Genomic DNA, 19,375 nt, shown 5'->3' with positions numbered 1-19,375 from the left:
ACACTGGTGTATCCAATCAGCTCATGGTGCTGTTGGAAGTTAAGGGCACTGCCTCACTAAGGCCTCGCTAGTCTGCTCAAAGCAGCCTTCATTGCCGGGAGCCTCTCAATGGATTGAAAATGAGGCAATTCCAGAGCTGAAGGATGCAGTTCCAAAGTGTTGCCACAGGGAAGCACTATAAGATTAGGATAGTTCCCTTCCCTCTGCTCACTATTAACTCCTGGAAGGTACCAAAATATCTAAGGCAATATCTTGTGTCAGATCAGTTTCTGTTGGTGTAAGAAAAGTTCCACAGAAATCTCTTATAAAATCAATGGCAGTGAAAAATCTCTAAAATGAGAAGTACTAAGCCTAAGTCTTGACAGATGTCATGCATTTTGTAATGGGAGATCCCTTACCACTAACTAATCACAGTCAGTCTCTATGTGCCTCAGACTGGAGCTTTCATTTCGGATGTGTTTGAAAAAATATCAGTAATATGGAGTATGGATCTCATCCAGACTACAGTTTTATTGTGGGTGTATGAAGCAACATGTTGTTGGTTTTATACTGGACCGTTAACACACCATCCCACAGTATCAGTTGCTCTACAGGGCTTCCCCAATGCTCCTGTATTTCCACACTTTAACTCCGCCTTTGAACTCTACCTATTCCACTGCCTGTATTCCTGCCATTCCCAGCTTCTCCCCCATCCCTCTCAAGAACAAGGCACTACTAAGTTGTGCTCTGCTGCCATATTGTTACACACCACTCCAAGCTCCAAGTGGTGCAGGATTCTAGGGATTCCATGCACTTACCCAGGATTCATGTTTCCTTTTGGAAATAAGGCACAGTGGAGACTCTGGTGTCTTTATGATATATGGCTTATTTGCACATGTATACAACCCGAGCCTATGATGGAGGGGTTCACAGCATTAACACCTCAAAAGGGTCATGTTTCTCCCATAGCTGAAGTCTTAGATTTAGACAAAAATCAAATATCATGCTCTGACTCTTTCTGCAGCTTGTTGCTTTTCCTCTGGTTCACATCTCACTCCCCTTTCAACTCTAAACTACGGCTTTGTCCTTCTAGCTATCTAAGAGTTGAAGAAGGGGCTCCATTCATTTGCCGGCTGGTTCAGAGCCTCCTTTCCTTTCTTCTCTTGGTGGCCCGCCCCCCAGCCAATCTCCTCATAAGGAAGCAAGTCTGCCTTATATATTCTCAGGGACTGGGCAGATGAGGAGGAGTGGTGGAGACCACCACCCCAAGAGCCTTCCAGAGAGAAGGAAGGGGGAGAGAGTATGGACCTGGAATCATGGTGGTTTGAGACGGGACACACCCCAGAAGAAGAAAGGAGCTGGGAAATAATGGGTGATGAAGAACAGGAGCAAGATAGCAGGTGCACCAGCCCTGAACAGAGACAGGAGTCAGATGTGTTAGAAACAGTTCTGAACCAAGTGATATGCTGTCTCTGGAGAGTATGTTAGAGCCACCTCCTTCCACTAGGACCAGACGTGGCCTTCATGACTCAGAGCAGGAAGCCAAACAGAGACAGAGGGATTCCCTTAGCAGCTGCTGTAGGCAGCAAGAGGGGTCTGAGGGCTAAGAAGTAACTGCAAGGGGGTTGGAGCAGCACTCTGAGCAACTTCGGCCCAAGCTTGAGGGTGTACATTTCATGTTTTCCTGTGTTTCTGTGGATTAAAATTAAAGAACTGAAAGAAGCTCTCTGCATCTCTGATTTCACTAGGCAGTTAGCCAGCAAGCTGTTGACAGCACCCCTGACATATATTAACACTTGCTGGATCCAGGGGTTCAGTTAAACTAGCCTGGTTTGATTAGCTCTTAACAGTTGCTGGATCTAGGGACCAGAAGGCTTGATTAGATTTTAACACTTCCTGAATCCAGGGATTAAAAGAGTCTGGCTTCCACAAGCTCATAACACTGTTTTCATTTGTACACTTGTTACTTTTTATATTTAGGCTGCAATTGCTTGGCGAAACCATGCTTATACAGGAATGCCAGTATATGACATCAACAAGAAGTATGTGCAAAGGCAAAACAGTAGAGGCTACTCCTCTGTGTGTAAGCTATTTGCACTATGGCATTTTGCCACCATATTTTCATTTTTACACTTCTAAGGATTTTTATGTTCAGGCTGTGATTGCTGCATTAAACCTTTGCTCACTTTCACACAAAAACCCACAAGGATGGTGATACCATCAACAGGAAGTATGAGGGACTGGCTACATCACAAAGAAGTGAATTTAATTTGGCACATTTCCAAGGCACCTTAGCACTATAATGCAACAGAGGAGGACCCCCCCTCCCCAATCAGAACATTAGTAGTGCAAAAAGCTGCAGGGTTTCAGCAGGAAACTACAGCCCATGCACCGACTATTCATGAAGCATTACAACCACCCTGATAATTTAGTGGGTGCAAATAGTATTGAACATGGAGTCACATATAGCTACCCCAATACCATCAAGAGCAGAGATTATAATGAATTAACAATAAAAAGGACATCTGAAGGGGCTCATGGTTGTGTATACAGAGATCACTCCTAACATTTTAAATTAATGCGGCCCACACAATACAAACATTGAGTAGTGGTCAACCCAACAGAGCAGGCTTACAGCAAGTAGGTGGTACTACTCTATTGATCAGTCAAAACCAGAAATCCTGACTCCTAGTATTTATTCCAGTTTTGGTAAATTCAGCTGTAGGAACTGATTTGCATAACTCCATTCCTTCCTATGTATAAAGAAGCCTCTGTGGTGTGAGTATTCAGACAAATATTATCTTGTCTGGTAATAGGGGTGCTAGCAGTATTCATTCTTTGCAAATTCCATTATAAAGTGGCTTGATCCAAAACTCTCAGATGAATCATCCTTCCTCCCTTCCTATGTTGCACTTCTCCCAAGTTTCTGATGTAGTTCTTGTCTCAAAACAATATCAAAATGCATATTTTTTGATAGAATCAGGTTTATAAATGTGTATTTTGACAGAATATGTTTAAAATTATGTATTTGAATATCCAAAAGCGTATTTTGGTGCTGATTTAAAAACAAAAAACATGAACAGGATAGAATAAAAATATTCAAAACAGACATGGAGCAGAAATAGAATGATCCATTCATTTGAGGTTCTTAGTGGAAATCTCAAGTCCCTGGGAAGACACTTGTGTCCCTTTCCTCAAGGAGATTGTTGTAGCACTTTCCAAACCAAATTCTACACACTAATGCCAGAATCATTTGTTAAATCAGGGAGTTTCCAGCAGAATGAAATGCTACGGAGTTCTTAATAACCTATAAAATATAAAAATCCTTTCAGGGCTTAATCCCAAAACTTATTTTCAGTTCCAGGACTTGGCCACTGAACACATGGAGTTCTAATAAAGATGACAGCCCCGTGGAGCATGTGAGGAGTACCTTTACTCACCTCTAAGTAGCTAGCCAAGCATTTGGAATCAGGAAGTAATATTTCCTAGGCAATTCACATTTAAGAAGTACTAGAGATTATGTTCCCACTCTAGGAGAGCTGCTCAATTTCCTTAAATTAGCAGAATATTCTCTAGCTGTGAAATTTCAGGTCTCAACTCACTGAAATTGATTTTTACCCTGATGAAGGGTTTAGTATGTTTTATCCAAGAAGGGTGAGCTAGAGAGAGATCCTGCCTCTCTTTTTTTAACAATAACTTTTCTCTGTTGACAACACTTTTTTGCCTTTTTGTAGACTTTCTGAAAACTGCTGAATTCAGCTACCTTTTCAATACCTACTTTTCTAAACCTTTGGGATGCGGAAGAGATATGGATAAGAACTCTGATTAAAGACAAAACATTATCAGCAAAAAGCAATAAAAAAATATCGATCTTGTTTCCTGAATCCTACCTCTCAAAATATAAGTAAGTGACAAGGCTGCATAAAGAATACTGGATTCAAAAGCAGGAAGCCCTTCCTATTACCTGTTCAAAACCTGATAACACAATAAATCCAGGATGATGTTATAGATCAGTGGTTTATTATAAGCCATTAGTATGTGGCTATCTCTCTGAAAAGATCATCAGTGTTCACAAATCAGCTTTTTATCCAAGATTTCAGACCTTACAATATGACATTCAGGAGAAATGACCAAGCCTTAAAAAGGACTCTCTAAAGTCAGATTTCATACAGTGTGAATTGAAATGGTAACTCACAAATAACCTAACTGAAGGTTTCACTCAGAGACCCCCAACTCCCCCCCCCCCTCTCTGTGTACACAGGATACCGCTAACCTGGTATGTGAAAGAACTGTTGATAGATGGGAACAGGTACCTAATATACTGATGATGGATACTTACAAATGACCTATTGACTAGTATTTCAGTTGCAGAAACAGGTTTCTTTCTGGAAAAGAATCTGCTGTATACAGCAGCCTATTGTGGGTGAGCAGCTAGGCCACAGAACCTCAAGAAGGCTGCATTCAGTGATGTTGAGTGGGAACTTTTTTAGAACAAGGCCCTCTTGGCTGTAAATGCTGTGAACTCTCTCTCAATAAACTAAGGTGTACATATGTGTGAATAAACCATATTTCTAAGACACTGCAGTCTCCACTATGCCTTGATTTTTCAACGGAACCACAACCCTGGGTGAGCACCTGGAACCTCGCTGGAATCTTGCTACTGCTTGGCAGAGACTGGGGGTGGTGTGTAACAATAGGAAGATTTTTTTTCTGTGGTCCCTTCCCATGTACCTGTTTATTGAGCAACCTGAATTTGTTGGCACGTGACTGAATCCCAGCCCCAAATAGTGAAAATTGGAAAGATTAACCCCATTAGTTCCTGATTGCTGGAGGAGGGAGAAATCTAGAGCCGTGTGTGTGTGTGTGTGTATACCTTTTAAGTTGAATGAGGAAAGCATGATGCTCACTGATTTCTCTTGAGAGATACGGGCCATTCAGTGTTTCAATCACAGGTATATATAAGCACACCAAAAACATATTGGAGCAAAACATACAAATGATATTCACTAGATTGTGCAGGCAGCCATCTAAGGTTTGCTAACTGTAAATCTCCCTACTTCAATGAGGTGAATCCAGGCAATACTGCACTGTTATTTCTGTCTCCAACCAAAAGTGCTATGTACAACGCTGATTGGCTGGCCCTTATGATACACCTTTCTGCCAATCACAAAAGTACCTTCCTGGAGTAACTGATTTCCTCTTCTTCTCCACCCCTCCCTGCATAATTTAGATTTCCACCCCCGCTACAGAAGTGTTAGGAGGGAGCCACCATTCCTCTGCATCCGACTGCATCCATGACAGTAAGTTCACTGATTAAATATTTCTTCAGCATGTAAAAAACAAAAAAAGCAACACTTGACCACCCCGCAAGAGAATAAAATGCCAGCTTGTTCCCAGAATCATGGACTAGAATCTTTTCCCTTACTTCTAAAGTCAATGAAGGGGCCATTGCTGTCAGGAAAATGTGGGATTGTGGGAAGAACAAATATTTTAAATTCTGGTTTGCCCCCCCCCCCACTTGAACCAATCTTGTGGGATTTCATCACAATCCTTTCACTATTTGTATGGTAAAAACAGCAAGAAATAAAATCTAGCGTAGGAAATGGAAGTGCCAGTGAGACAGGCCCAGGGTCTCACCTAACATGGACATCTCAAAGAGAACAAGGCTGCATAAACACCACACATTTAAACCACTTTTAAAGCATGTGACACCCCCCCCCCCCCGCCAAAAAAAAATCCTGGGAACTGTCATTTACTCTCACAGAGTTACAATTCCCACCCATAACAAACTGAAGTCTAATTTCACAACAATCAAAAAGTCTAATTTCACAACAATCCTGTATTGTTAAAAAGCACTAGCATAGTATAATGCTGGAGCTGGCTCTTAGATAATATCTTCAGCCATGTTTGTTACACAGAAAAAGAGGGAAAGTTAAAGATGCTGAGATTCTTGAAATACACCTCATAAATGAAGAACTTCAGGTTGAACAGTCCCAGTGAACTCTGAAAGTCATAAAACGTGTGGATTATCAGTTATGATTTGACAACAGAGGGAATCTGATAGGCACTGAGTGATTGAAAAAGTTTTGAAAATAAAGCAAAAATTGCTCAAAACCTCAAAGGTGGTGTATTCATAAACAACTACTTTTGGTCTCATTTCAAAGTATATAAACCAAGTGAATTCTGGACTCTTTGAACAGAGAAAATGTGGCAACAGCCTGGTGCTCATCTGAGACCTCTTGAAGAAAGCAATTCCAAGTTTTATTTACCTAGAAGGAAGGAATAGATGTTCATGCCCAAAGTCAGCAAATTAATTGCTGCACACCTGTATTTTATACACTGGGTGTGCGCAAGAGTTGAGGCAGATGGTGCTTCCAGATGGGGGCTTTATATCACAAATGGGTTACTTAGATCTAATTTTCATGGGTGTGTGATTGACACATTAGCTTGCACACATTCTGTTTTTCAGTCTTGGATAGTTATTCATATTCCACTGCTTGCTATCCACAGCAGTGGGCATAACTTAACCGAATGTATCTGGGCTGTATTTTTTTTTTGGTCCCGGCAAAAGTGGAAATGTGGATGACGGCAGAAGTGGAAACGTGGATGAGCCACACTTGTTTGCTCCACAAATGGGAGCAACCACAGCCTCAACCCTCACAACCTAAATCTCTAAGTGGAGGTAAGGTACACCTTGACTCTAGGATAACCTTCTTCAAGATGAATTCATCCATATATTTGGGATGCAGAATAGGTTCTTTACTGAGGTCACACATAGGCTCTGAACTTCCTACCTTGGGTGCTCTACCTTGCCAGCTTTCTGGTGGTCTCTTTGAAGACTGGCATTTGGCCTTCCTAGCTGTTAATTCTAGCTCACCTGGCATACGAATCCTTGAATTTAAGCTATTCTTATTGCTGTGTCTTCTTTATAAGCTGCTATTGCTTACTGCTACTGTGTCTTTTATTGTACTTTAATGCTGATTTGTGAGCTATTTTAAACATTTTATTGGAAAGCCAGGATATAGTTATTTTAAATAAATAAGAAATAAATTTGGGATTAGAGGCAAGGGCACAGGCTGCGGTATTTAGGTAGGCTTCAGTCCCCTGCTTCCTTGATTTTTATAAACAATTCACTGCTAAAACTCAAGAGAATGAGTAATTTTCTGACCGAGGTCAGTGCTATATTTTTAGAAGAAAGTGGTTTTAGCTCCAGCATGAAGGACTTTTCATTCTTTTTGAAGTTTCTCTGCTCAAGGAGGAGAGCTGCAAGTGCCAGTCAAGCTCTCTAACCTCCGTAAGCACCTCCTGGTACATTGCAAAAGATGGGGACAGCCACCAGTGCTGCTGCTGACGCCACACAAAGAATTTGTAACTCTGCATGTCGAGATGACATTTATAGGGCTCTCAAATTGGAAACTGTACATTTTATTACACTCCCTGTCAAAAAAATGCAGTTCCATCAGAGGTTAGAACGACAAGGGAAACCAACCAATCAATATTGGGGCCTCTAATATCTAGGCTGAACAAAAAATCATTAACCTGTTACTTTTATGATGGCGTTCTGCTTGAAATAAGGTACTTTAAAGTACTTTCCCATTCCCCAGATGATTTTTAAAGGAGAATCTTTCCTTTCTCCCTTCTTTTTCAGGCACCCATTGGGCTTAAAAGACTTGTTGGGTGGGGAAGAAGCAGCATATTTTATTTATCTATTTTGGATTTTTCTATCACCAGCCCTTTGGCTGTTAATGCATAACCAAACATCCCAGTGGCAAGGGAGTAGCAGTGGTGATATTTTTTTACTTCATCACTCAATTTGTGTGACGTAGATCAAGGAGAGTTGTTATACCTCTGGAACCAGACTAGTAATACAACCACTGGTGGTGTATGCCTCTGGTAATGACAGGCAGAATTAGCAATGTTGTTTGGGATGAACTTGCACAATTGATGCATGTAAGACTTGCCACATTATCTTCTTGAACATGGTTTTCCCTTGTCTTACTTATAAGATTCTTCCTCATGAAAATTTAGAAAGTAAAGGTTCCTATTATGCAGTTATTATATTTCCCCCATCCTTTGAGGCCTCAAGATGTGAAAATCTCTCCAACTCCACACCATTCCTGGAGCATTCCTTATTTTTAGAATTTATTTCCACCCCAGTGTATACCAGGGGTGGGGAACCTGTGGCCTTGCTATGCTGTTGGGATTCCAACTCCCATCAGTCCCTACCAGTAAGGCCAATGGCCAGGAATGATGAGAACTGTAGTCCACTATAGTCCAGCAACATTTCCAGGGTACAGGTTTCCCCACCCCTCCTTGAGTACATCTAACTCTTTAAAAAGGGGGGGGGGCACACCTAAATATTTAAAGTGTGGATGTGGCAAATAGGTGTTTGAAAATCTCAGACTTTCTTTGATATATAACCCAGTTATTTATGGAATATCACTTGTGTATCTGCATAAATTATTTCATTGTACGTTTGGCTGCGTACACACCAACCCATCTGTAGCACAAAAATGTAGTTTTTCCTCAATCTAGAATTGTTCATGCTCATCCTCAACATGCTGCTTTCAATCTAGATTGATTCTATATCCTGCTGTCCACAAACTGCTTTTCAGGGGCAAACAAATATTCAATAGATCTAGATTGTGTGTAGACTGTGTAAAAAACAACAACATCCTAGTACTCAGTCTCCACTGATTCTAGAAGAAAATGTTTGTATTCATCTTTTGTGTTTTGTTCTGTTTTTGTCTTGTGTACCACATTTACTTAAATAAGTAAACAAACAGAGGTACAGTTGTCACTGAGCCAGGATGGTCAACATGTTAAACTGGATGGCACAGTGGCAGGCATGTTTCTTCCCACATAGCCATCTCATTCACATGCAAAGTAGTGGTGGTGTCTTAATTTAAGAGTACAAGGTTTCCAAGGGAGAGGGGGTACTGTCAGAACACACACACACCCGTGCATTCATTCTTCTCAGATGCTTCAGATAGTTTCCCCTTGCGATGTGATGTTGCTGGAATTCATGATTACTTATTTCAATATACAAATTTGTCCAGCTTGTAATGTTCCGCTGCATTACAAATTGAGCATCATTTCCCTGAGATGTCTTTCTCCAACTCTACACATGGGTTGTCAGAGTTCAGCAGACCAGGTGCCCAGAGCCAGCTGCTCTGCAGAAGAGGCATGTACACAAGTCCTTTAATACAATTTACTCTTGATGATTTTCTCATCGACTATTGTGAACTACATAAAACAGCCATGCCATAGCTAGAGTTACAGGGAGTGGTTTTAGGACAGATGAGACCAAAGTAGCACACAGCACCAACAGCATGTGCCGCATTAGGAGCTGAGTGAGATCTCCAGGAAAACAGGTGAGCCTCACGCTCCCAATGCTCACTGAGAAAACTTTTAGATAACACTTCCAAAGAAAGTCACCAGGAATCTGACTGTAACTACTTTTTCTAAATTCCCAGCTCACTTATGGCATTAAGAGCTGGGAAGGGGAGAAGTCGTTGAAGAAACTGACAATGGGGAGGTGAAGCATGGGACAGAAGAGGCTGAGCACTTCCCCAGGGGTGGCCCATCCTGTTTTGCCACCTGAGGTGAAACAGGAAGGTGCTCCCACCCCTGCCTCGCTTACCAGGGTTGTGCAGCAGCAGTGGTTTCTGTAGAGATCTTGTGGCACTCTCACAACATCTTGCCAGAAGCAGCAGCCATGTGACCCCTGCAGTGGCAGGTGGGGTGCCTGCAGAGGCACTGCCTCATGGGCTTCTGCCACCTGAGGCAACTGCTTCAGTCCACCTCATGGGCGGGCCAGCCCTGCACCTCCCCCTCCAATATGCACTTTTTAATGTTAAATTAAAACACTTGAACCCCACTGCTATATATACGAACAGGCTAGACACGTGAATTATAACCCTGTCACACCTTAACTTTGTTCTATGGCTTCCTGTTTAATGTACACACATTAGCAAATCCAGGTTTCTTGAACTGGTTGGAATGGCCCCATGGCTCCCTTTCCTACCTGTCAAATAATGTGTCTTATTTGTGTAAATGGCAGTCAGAGAAGGAAGGCCCCTGCTAAGTCTGAACCTTAACCGTGTTGACTATCTAGCTCATGTCATTTACAGATTCTACAAGACTCCTAAGCCCCATTAGAATGGATTCTTCCAAAACTTCTGGAAAACATGATGGAGAGGGAAACTAAGAATTTGTTGCACTCCTGCAACTCTAGTGAACTCTCTTGTGTTTCTCCCACCCCTAATCCCTGCACACATTAGCCTCTCATTGCAGCAGCATTCAGTGTTGTGAGAAATACTACAAACTTAATAGTAACAGCAGAAAAAATAAGGGAAACCTTACTAAGTTGGGGAAAATTCATGGTTAGGGCCACAAATGAAGTGTGCTTAAGGTTGCCACATCAACATTTTAAAAATAAGGTATGTGATGATGAAGAAAGACTCTCCCAAGAATATATTAAAAAAATAAATAAATTGAACAGTAGCACCTTAAAGGTAAAGGTACCCCTGACCAACAGGTCCAGTCGTGACCGACTCTGGGGTTGCGCGCTCATCTCGCTCAAGAGGCCGGGAGCCGGCGCTTGTCCGAAGACAGCTTCGGGGTCACGTGGCCAGCGTGACTAAGCCGCAGCTGGCAAGCCGGCACCAGCGCAGCACACGGAAATGCCGTTTACCTTCCTGCTAGAGAGCGGCCCCTATTTATCTACTTGCACTTTGGGGTGCTTTCGAACTGCTAGGTAGGCAGGAGCTGGGACCGAACGACGGGAGCTCACCCCGTCGCACGGGGATTCGAACCGCCAACCTTTCGATCAGCAAGTCCTAGGCACTGTGGTTTAACCCACAGCGCCACCCGCGGTCCCCTTAGCGGACCCTTAGAGACCCCTTAGAGACCAGTAGAGACTTAGGTGTCCAGTAGCACATTAGAGACCAACTATGTTTGTTCTTGGTATAAGCTTTCGTGTGCATGCACACTTCTTCAGATTTCGTGAATGCACATGAAAGCTTATACCAATAACAAACTTAGTTGGTCTCTAAGGTGCTACTGGACATTATATATTTTGACTGCATCAGACCAACACAGCTACCTACCTGAATCTCTCCCAAGAATGTCAGAGACAAAGCAAAATCAGATCCACCTGATTCCAACTGCAGATGCATAAGCCCTGATATTTTAGGCCAACACCCTCTCCATTGACACTAGAAAAGAAAGCTCCTGACCTCAGTTTCTTCTTCATTTTATTCATTACGCCTGAGCTGCTCTACAGGCTCAAGTCTAAAATCTTCCAAGACCCCATATGAGACCAATCTAAATGCTTCAAAGTAACAAAGTTTCTTACCTTGTCAGCAAGGTAAATAGATTACCATCATAAGATCACTATCACAAAACTTAGGCATACACACTAACCCATTTTAAACACAAAAATGTAGAATCATTCACGCTCATCCTCAACATGTTGCTTTCAATCTAGATTGATTCTAGATCCTGCTGTCCACAAGGGTGGGGGCAACTCTCTGATTTTGTTTGATAACTGTCCCCTTGGTTAGGTTATCCATGCCTTTTCCTCCCCTCACATGCCCCAAGTGAATGATGAGCAAAGTGGTGGTCGCTATCTTGATACAGGTCTAACTGCAATGCCATTGGGCAGATGTGAATACAACTCCCATTGCTGAGACCGCCTACACCTGTTTCTATTTGTTTCAAATGGACGCATTTATTTTCTGAATGAAACCAGTTTCTCAAGAAGCACTTTTCAGGGACAGAAAATATGGAATAGGTTTAGTTGTCTGTGGACTGTATGGGGTGGGGGACACACAAGTACTCCATCTCCACTGAACCTAGAATAAGATGTGTGTACGCAGCCATACCCCAGCTTTTAAGAAATGTAGCTTTAAAAAAGCCTTTATAAAAAATGTGAGAGATGGGAGCTGTATCAAGAAGGCTCCATGATACTGAAAGCAGGCTCTCTGAGCTAGATCTTAAGGTACTGGCCAGATTATATGCAAACACTCATTTATATAACCTAGTCTCAAGCTGTTCAGGTTTTAAAAGTTAACAACCAGCATTTTGAGTTGTGCCCAGGATTGTATTGGTAAACAGTATTGGTTACAAAATCAGGATAGCATATTATGATCACCTGGCCGGCCCTCACCACAGCTGAGAGGCAGGATTCTGTACCAGCTGGAAGATTCATTACAATTAATCTCATAGACCGGGGTAGGTAACCTAAGGCCCGTGGGCCGAATGCAGTTCAATCGCCTTCTAAATCCGGCCCGTGGACGATCCGGGAATCAGTGTGTTTTTACATGAGTAGAATGTGTGTTTTTATTTCAAATGCATCTCTGGGTTATTTGTGGGGCATAGGAATTAGTTCATCCCCCCCCACAAAAAAACACACTATAGTCTGACCCACCACATGGTCTGAGGGATGGTGGACCAGCCCATGGCTGAAAAAGGGTGCTGTCACAGACTGTCACTTCTCTTTCAGCCTAACCTACCTCACACGGTTGTTGTGAGATACAACATGATAAACTCTTCTATGCTGCCCTAAACTTCTTGGAAGAAGAGTAGGATACAAACGTGAGAAATCAACATAAATCTGTTTTGGATTTTCACCCTGTAGGCTTGGATGCAGAACGTGCTAACGCTTAGAACCATTTGCATTTTGAAAGGGCAGCGAAAGGGATGAGGCACAGCAAAGTCACTGAGAAGGAAAAAAGAGAGAAGAGGAAAGGCAGATCAATTGGCACAATCCATCAAGCCACAAGAAGTCTAAATAATCCAGGATATCAACCAGGCTGATATATAGCTGATTTCAACGAGAGGAACCCTTAACAAGGCAGCTGTTCCGATGGCTGCTGAATCACAAACTGTCTCAGCATACGCTGGATTGAGGCACGAGGGCTCAACTCCATTCATCACAGACCTGCCCTAATGACCGAGCTTATTAGTAAACATTCCATGGGCCTGACAATCCACAGCTGTGCATGGAGCAGGCTTCAGAGAGGCAGCTTCTGAATGTAAAAATAAAAAATAAAAAAAATCCGAGTGTTGCCTTCCTGGCATTTATTTCAGTACTACTGAATATTACCATAGCATCACTTTTGAAATACAATACAAGTGCTCCCTCCTTATGAAATAATTACTGTGATCCAGAATGCAATCTGCATGCTGAAACAGGTTTCTTCAGGCTGGTAGACTATAACATAAAAAGGTAAAGGTACCCCTGCCCGTACGGGCCAGTCTTGACAGACTCTAGGGTTGTGCGCCCATTTCACTCAAGAGGCCGGGGGCCAGCGCTGTCCAGAGACACTTCCGGGTCACGTGGCCAGCGTGACATCGCTGCTCTGGCGAGCCAGAGCCGCACACGGAAACGCCGTTTACCTTCCCACTAGTAAGCGGTCCCTATTTATCTACTTGCACCCGAGAGTGCTTTCGAACTGCTAGGTTGGCAGGCGCTGGGACCGAACAACGGGAGCACACCCCGCCGCGGGGATTCGAACCGCCGACCTTTTGATCGGCAAGCCCTAGGCGCTGAGGCTTTTACCCACAGCGCCACCCGCGTCCCTTATGACTATAAAATGCATCAGTCCAAATAACCAATCCATATAAATAAACAGCCAGTTCCCATCAAACTCCAGCATCACACCAACAAATGGAACTTGAGGTACAGTAAGGAGTGCAGCTATGTATATGTTGGTTCAAGTCTCTGTGGTTTCCCATAGTTCCACTGTGCAAAGAAAATGGGATGCAATCTAGGAGATGGCTGAGGTGTGGCAAAAAGATATCTTCATCTCAGGGGCAGATACAGCTTCCACCCTACGGTCCCCACCTGCATCTCTGTACTTTCTTCCATGATTCCCTCTAACAGCAAATTCTAGCAGCTGTTTCTAGGAGAAAGAGTTAAAACAGGGCCATTGAGAAAGAAGAGGGCAGTGCCAGCATGCTCAGCAGAATCCTGGGGCTTGCAGAACTACAAATATTCTTTAAAAATCAAATGGGTAGCCTTAAACAAACAAATGAAACGCTGAGGAAAGAGGCTATTCAGTTGCCATGGAAAGTTGAGAGTCAGTTGGTAAAGAAAAATGAAAATTTTGGGTGGGGAGTAGGGATGGTTTTGGTTTCTTTCAGTTTCTAAATCCAGTTCCCCACATTTCCACATCCATTTGGATTTTTTTCCTTAAAAAAGTCCTCATGAAAATTCATCAGCATTTTTGTGTGAATTTACCCATATATATATATGTTTGTATGCCATTTTCACTCATGTATATTTTTCTACACATGATTTGGAGAACTGTTTTTCAAAATTCAGAACGATGTGAAGTTGGAAGCATGTGTGTGTTGTGGTTCTTGTATTGTTTTGGAAAGTGCAAATTAGGTAGGTTCACTTTTAAATGTGAAATGAATCAAATTTCTTCCCCATCCCATGGGGAAAAGTGGAAAACACTGCTTGGAGGAAATGGCTGACTGGAACTCTGAACAGAAATACTCCCGTAAAGTGAAAGGATACACTTAAACATTTGATTGGAGGCCTTACATGTATAAGTGAACAGGCTACCATTCATTTATAGGAGGGAAAATAAAGTACTGCACTAGGAGACAAAGTTGTGCTGGGAGCAAAGCCTACTTGCCATTCTGAAAGAGGTCCCAAGAGGAAAGATACAATCTTTCCCTGTGCAATAGGGCACACAGAAACAAATGGCACCGTCCTACACAGGCATCTATGTAACATAGAGGCCCTCTCTCGACACACAATTATCACCTGTCATAAAGATAAGTACTTTGATAGGAAAGAATAAAAAACCCACAAACCCTTCATTCCCTGTCCTGCTGAGGATGCCAAGACCTCAAACATGTAGACAATGGTCAGGCATCCTTTGCAAATCACTTCAGGGCAGCTACAAATGCAACATACAGTCCCTCACTTAGCAAAAGTTCCCTATCCCCCCACCTGGCCCCCTGCCCTCAGCCATGCACCTGCAGGTCTATAACCCATCGGATTAGCTGAAGGCTGCCTGATTGCTGCAGTTTCAATGGCTTGTTGAGACCATCGATTGCCGGTCATGTCACCAGGAGAAAAGGATTAATAACGGATTGCTCAGGTTGGCTCAATACTGCTGATAGCGCCTGACAAAACACCGTTAGTAGCACTCCCGCCGGGACACTCTCTATGTAGGGGAGCCACAAGGAACATCATTCATGGTTTTGCAGAACAATGATTAACTCCAGATCTTCGCGCCAGGGGTGGGGGGGATGAGGGGAGTCTCAACAAATAGTTACTATTATTTCCAAATAAATTCTGCTCCTTCTGTTCAGTTCATTGCTGTTTCAGGCAGAGGCCTTTAGAGAAAGAGAGAGAAAGATACCTGCTAGGGAGAAGATGCATTTTCTTTCAGGCCCCTTGATACTGTATAATCTGTCCCACAGGAAACATAGCTCTCAAACCCTTCTGAAATCTTGTTTAAAGAAAGCCATCAATTTGGTAAATTGGTTCAAGTTGGGTGTGTAGGAGGAGGAACCCAGAATCTGGGGAAAGCAACACAGAGATGGCAATCAGAAGGCTGGTGCTGACTTTATGACAGGCCTGGGTTTCCAAGCCTATGGCTGACCCTTTCCTCTCAGCATAATTTTTGTAAACTTTCCATGCCAGCATAATTCAGCAAAAGACTAAGGTAGGCCTTGGAGTTGACAGCTAGATCTTAAAATGGTGTTCTCTGTATGCAATTCATTGCCACTCACCATTGGGCAAAGTTAATGTGCAACCTCTGACATGAACTAATATGTAAAAGCTCACCCCCCCTTTTTCTGCTTGTGCTAATTGTGACTCCCCATCACTAGTAAATCTGTGGCTGTAAGGAAAAGTGAGCTATGTTGCCCCATAGCTTCTTAAAGGGGTTCTAGACAGCAGGGATAGGAAAGCCCTCTGCTTGAGAGACCACCACTGCCAGCCACAGCACAAATCCTATAACAGAACTCCTTGGGCTGATGTAGACTAAGTTACTTATAATTAGTTCCCACTGAAATAAAAGAGGCTTGAGTCATTTCTAACTTGCTTCATTGATTTCAGTGGAATTAAATACAACTAACTTCCATACAGTGCAGTCCTGTGCATGTTTGCTCACTCAGAAGATCCATTGAGTTCAGCAGGCCTTGCTCCCCAATGTAGAACTAGCATTGGAAACAACTCTCAAGTTTTAAGCACTACCAATTTGAATGTTTCCCTAATTGTTACCACAATGGGGTGGCTTTATTTTTCTTCATCACACACTGTTTTGGAGCACGGACATTTATGTTTATATCGAGTGCTTTTTTTCTTAAAAAAATGTTTAGGGGTACTCACATTTTCCTACTCATATTGAAATTGTTGTTTAGTCATCTTACTTGTGTTCGACTCTCCATGACCCCATGAACCAGAGCATGCCTTGGAAACTCTCACTTTCTTCTCAAAGCTTCTCCTTTTTTTATGTCCATGGAGTTTTTTTGGCAAAATACTGGAGTGGTTTGCCAGTTCCTTCTCCTTCATACTGGAGTGGTTTGCCAGGTGGATCACATTTAGTCTAAACTCTCAGCTATGACCTGTCTATCTTGGGTGGCCTTGCATGGCATAGCTCATAGCTTCTTGGAGTTATTCAAGCCCCTTCGCCACGAAAAGGCAGTGATCCATGAAGGGGGATATTGAAATACTGCCTCTCAATGAGGCCAAACTTAGATTCACAAAATGTTTAGGGGTATGAGTCCCCCCGCGTCCCCCCAGGAAAAAGCACTGTTTATATCTGATTATGTGCTATTTCTTGAACACAACTAAAACGAGACAGCAAAAGCACCAGCACTCACTGCAACCTTGGACTGGAGACAGATGCAACCAATGTGGTATGACAAACACATTACCGTAGTCAGTGTTATCTTTCTAGAAAAAGAGGTGCCAAAACTCACAATGAACACCTCCCTTGTTCTCTTAGAATGGTGTCCACCTGAGAGGTGCTGGACCTCACTGGAGAGGTGCCTGAACTGAGTTCTGGCTGGAAAAAAAGCCCTGACTATAGTTCATCAAAGCCTACATGAACTGTTAGTCCAATGACAACAGCAGGACAAAACAAGTATGTATTTTGCGGGTGGGAAACGTGAGCCCATCTGATGGACTCCAACTTCCACCAGCCCCAGCCAGCTAATGGTTATGGATTATGACTATCCAAAGGGCCACAGACTCCCCATCTCTGTTGCACAATGGGAAATGATACCTTTATTATACCACCTTCAACTCTTACAAAAACCATTATCTGTCTCCAACCTGGGAGACAAATGAAGTTCAACCAAGAAGCATGAATAACAAGGCATTTAAGACGACACATTTACAAAAGCCAAGTGTCCCACAAAAATATCACAAGACACATCACATATTTAAATGGTGGCCAATTTCAGAATTAACTGAAATTACATGGAATTGCCATTGAAAAAATCTATTTTTTCTCACATCAGTTGATTCAACTTCCCATGATTCTCTGTTGTCAGCTAAATGTTTCATGATGGAAAAAAGTAAGAAATTTCAATCAGCAAAAATTTGATGCACCTTTCAGCTGGTAGTATCTGTTCTGAGAATTTGAAGGGGTGTCGTGGCCAGCCACTGCTTGCAGTACATACACTTAGGCTTTGCCACCACTAAGCAGGTTTTCTACTCTTTAAAAATATGTATTTTGGAAATTCTTCAAAACTTGTTTGGCTAGGCAACGAAAGGAATGTGTACCCATACCACAAGAAGAAATGCCTCTCTTAAACCATTCTCAACTCAACCATTGTCTTGTCTCCAGCCTTAGGAGAGGCAAATCCATCCCCACCCCTTCCTATCTGTCCGTTAGCTCCTAAATTTCTGCACAACAAGCGCCTTTCTGCCCTACAGTAATCGCAGCCTTTCGAGCGCGAAAGGTGAACGTTCCGCATCCCCATACTCTGGACACAATTACATTTACACATAACACCCCCCCTTTTCCTGTCATGATCTTTCTGCCTGACATCGCATCTGTCAGCGGCCCATCGCCGGCCATGGATCCAGTGACCTCCCCCTGAATAAAAAGAGGAAGGGACAGGGCAGTAAATCCCATCCCCAGAGCGCATCAGCGCGGCAGTAAATTGGAATCCTCTCCGTGCCCCCTTTATTATCACACTCACAGCATGAAGTTATGAGCCTCCACACAGCTCCTGCTATAAAAATGTGATGGATGGGAGGGAAACCTCGGGGAGTTAATCTATTCTCCCATTAAATTTTACTTTAATTGGTCTTTGAGTCAATCAGAAGCTCACTAGACAGTGAATTAAGGAAAGGGGGGAAAGAAGAATGAAATGGGTAGGACGACGAAAAAAGGGGTGTCTTTTAGCAAGTCAGATGATAAGGATATCAGTAGCTGTAGCTGAACCCAATACTTTCCACCTTGAGTAGTAGCAGTATCTTTAGAGACTCATGCAGCTGCCTTTCCCAAGCCTGATACCCAAGATCCATTTAATAAGCAGAGATGTGAGGGGTGGAATTGGAGGCCTGAGACTAATGAGCTATGCTCGTCACTAGCAAGGAGAACCACAAAATCATATTTCTGAATACGTGAAGCTGCCATATACTAAGCCATACCATTTCCCCACCTAGCACACCCTATACAAACAGGCAGCAGGTTTCAGACAGGAATATGTCCCAGCCCTACTTGGAGATGTCAGGGATTGCATCTGCAAAGCACATGCTGCATCACTGAGCTACAACCCTTGCTCACATATAGAAACATAGGACCCTGCCTTAAACAGAGTCAAGTCACTGGTCTATCTAACTCAGGATTGTCTACACTGCTGGCAGTGGCTCTCCAGGCTCTAAGACAGGGCTCACCCCCAGCCCCTACCTGAAGATGCCAAAGATTGAAGCTGGGACCCTCTGCATGGAAAGCATGTGCTCTTCCAGTGAGCTGTGGCCCATCCCCATGAGTCACGCAAGGGCTACTGTAGCCATTGTAACATTAAGACAGAGAAGGATAACCAAAGTACTCTACGGGTTTTTTTCTCAAAGCATGACCTGGACCTCCGCAAAGGAAGTAAGAGGAATTTCTGCTATGGGAGACTTAACCACCTATAGTGCTTGCTACAAAAAGGCAGAGCACAAGAGCTGAAACCACAGTGGAAGACCCCCTGTCCCCCCTCCACTATAGGATGTGTGTGTGTGGCAGAGAGAGAAAGAGGGAGGAAGGGGCTGGTTGTAATGTAATAATGCACTTAGCACATGCTCAGAGGCAGTCTCTTATAATGTCAAACAAACCAAGGGTGAACACTAGCATCTAAAACCGGCTCTTTGAGAGAGCTGTAACAAATCTCTGGGCTCCAATCAAGCCCTCTTCTCTACCCCTCT

At 43.1% G+C, this 19,375-nt stretch overlaps 1 protein-coding gene and 1 long non-coding RNA gene across 9 annotated transcripts in view; one reads left to right on the top strand and one right to left on the bottom strand.

Moving 5' to 3' along the window:
- LOC310662035 overlaps nt 1-13,023 on the top strand; it is a 33,289-nt gene extending 20,266 nt beyond the window's left edge. The window contains exons 3-5 of the long non-coding RNA XR_014504213.1: nt 3,344-3,883; nt 5,210-5,279; nt 12,623-13,023. This is a non-coding gene — a long non-coding RNA (uncharacterized lncRNA). The remainder of the gene's footprint in view (nt 1-3,343; nt 3,884-5,209; nt 5,280-12,622) is intronic.
- SKAP1 (src kinase associated phosphoprotein 1) overlaps nt 1-19,375 on the bottom strand; it is a 308,856-nt gene that overhangs the window by 109,301 nt on the left and 180,180 nt on the right. The window lies entirely within an intron of this gene.

The sequence above is a fragment of the Podarcis tiliguerta genome, assembly GCF_965153285.1.
Source record: "Podarcis tiliguerta genome assembly, chromosome: 13".
Lineage (NCBI taxonomy): Eukaryota > Metazoa > Chordata > Lepidosauria > Squamata > Lacertidae > Podarcis > Podarcis tiliguerta.
Note: the sequence above shows the minus strand (reverse complement) of the source record. Positions and strands in the feature narration are given on the sequence as shown.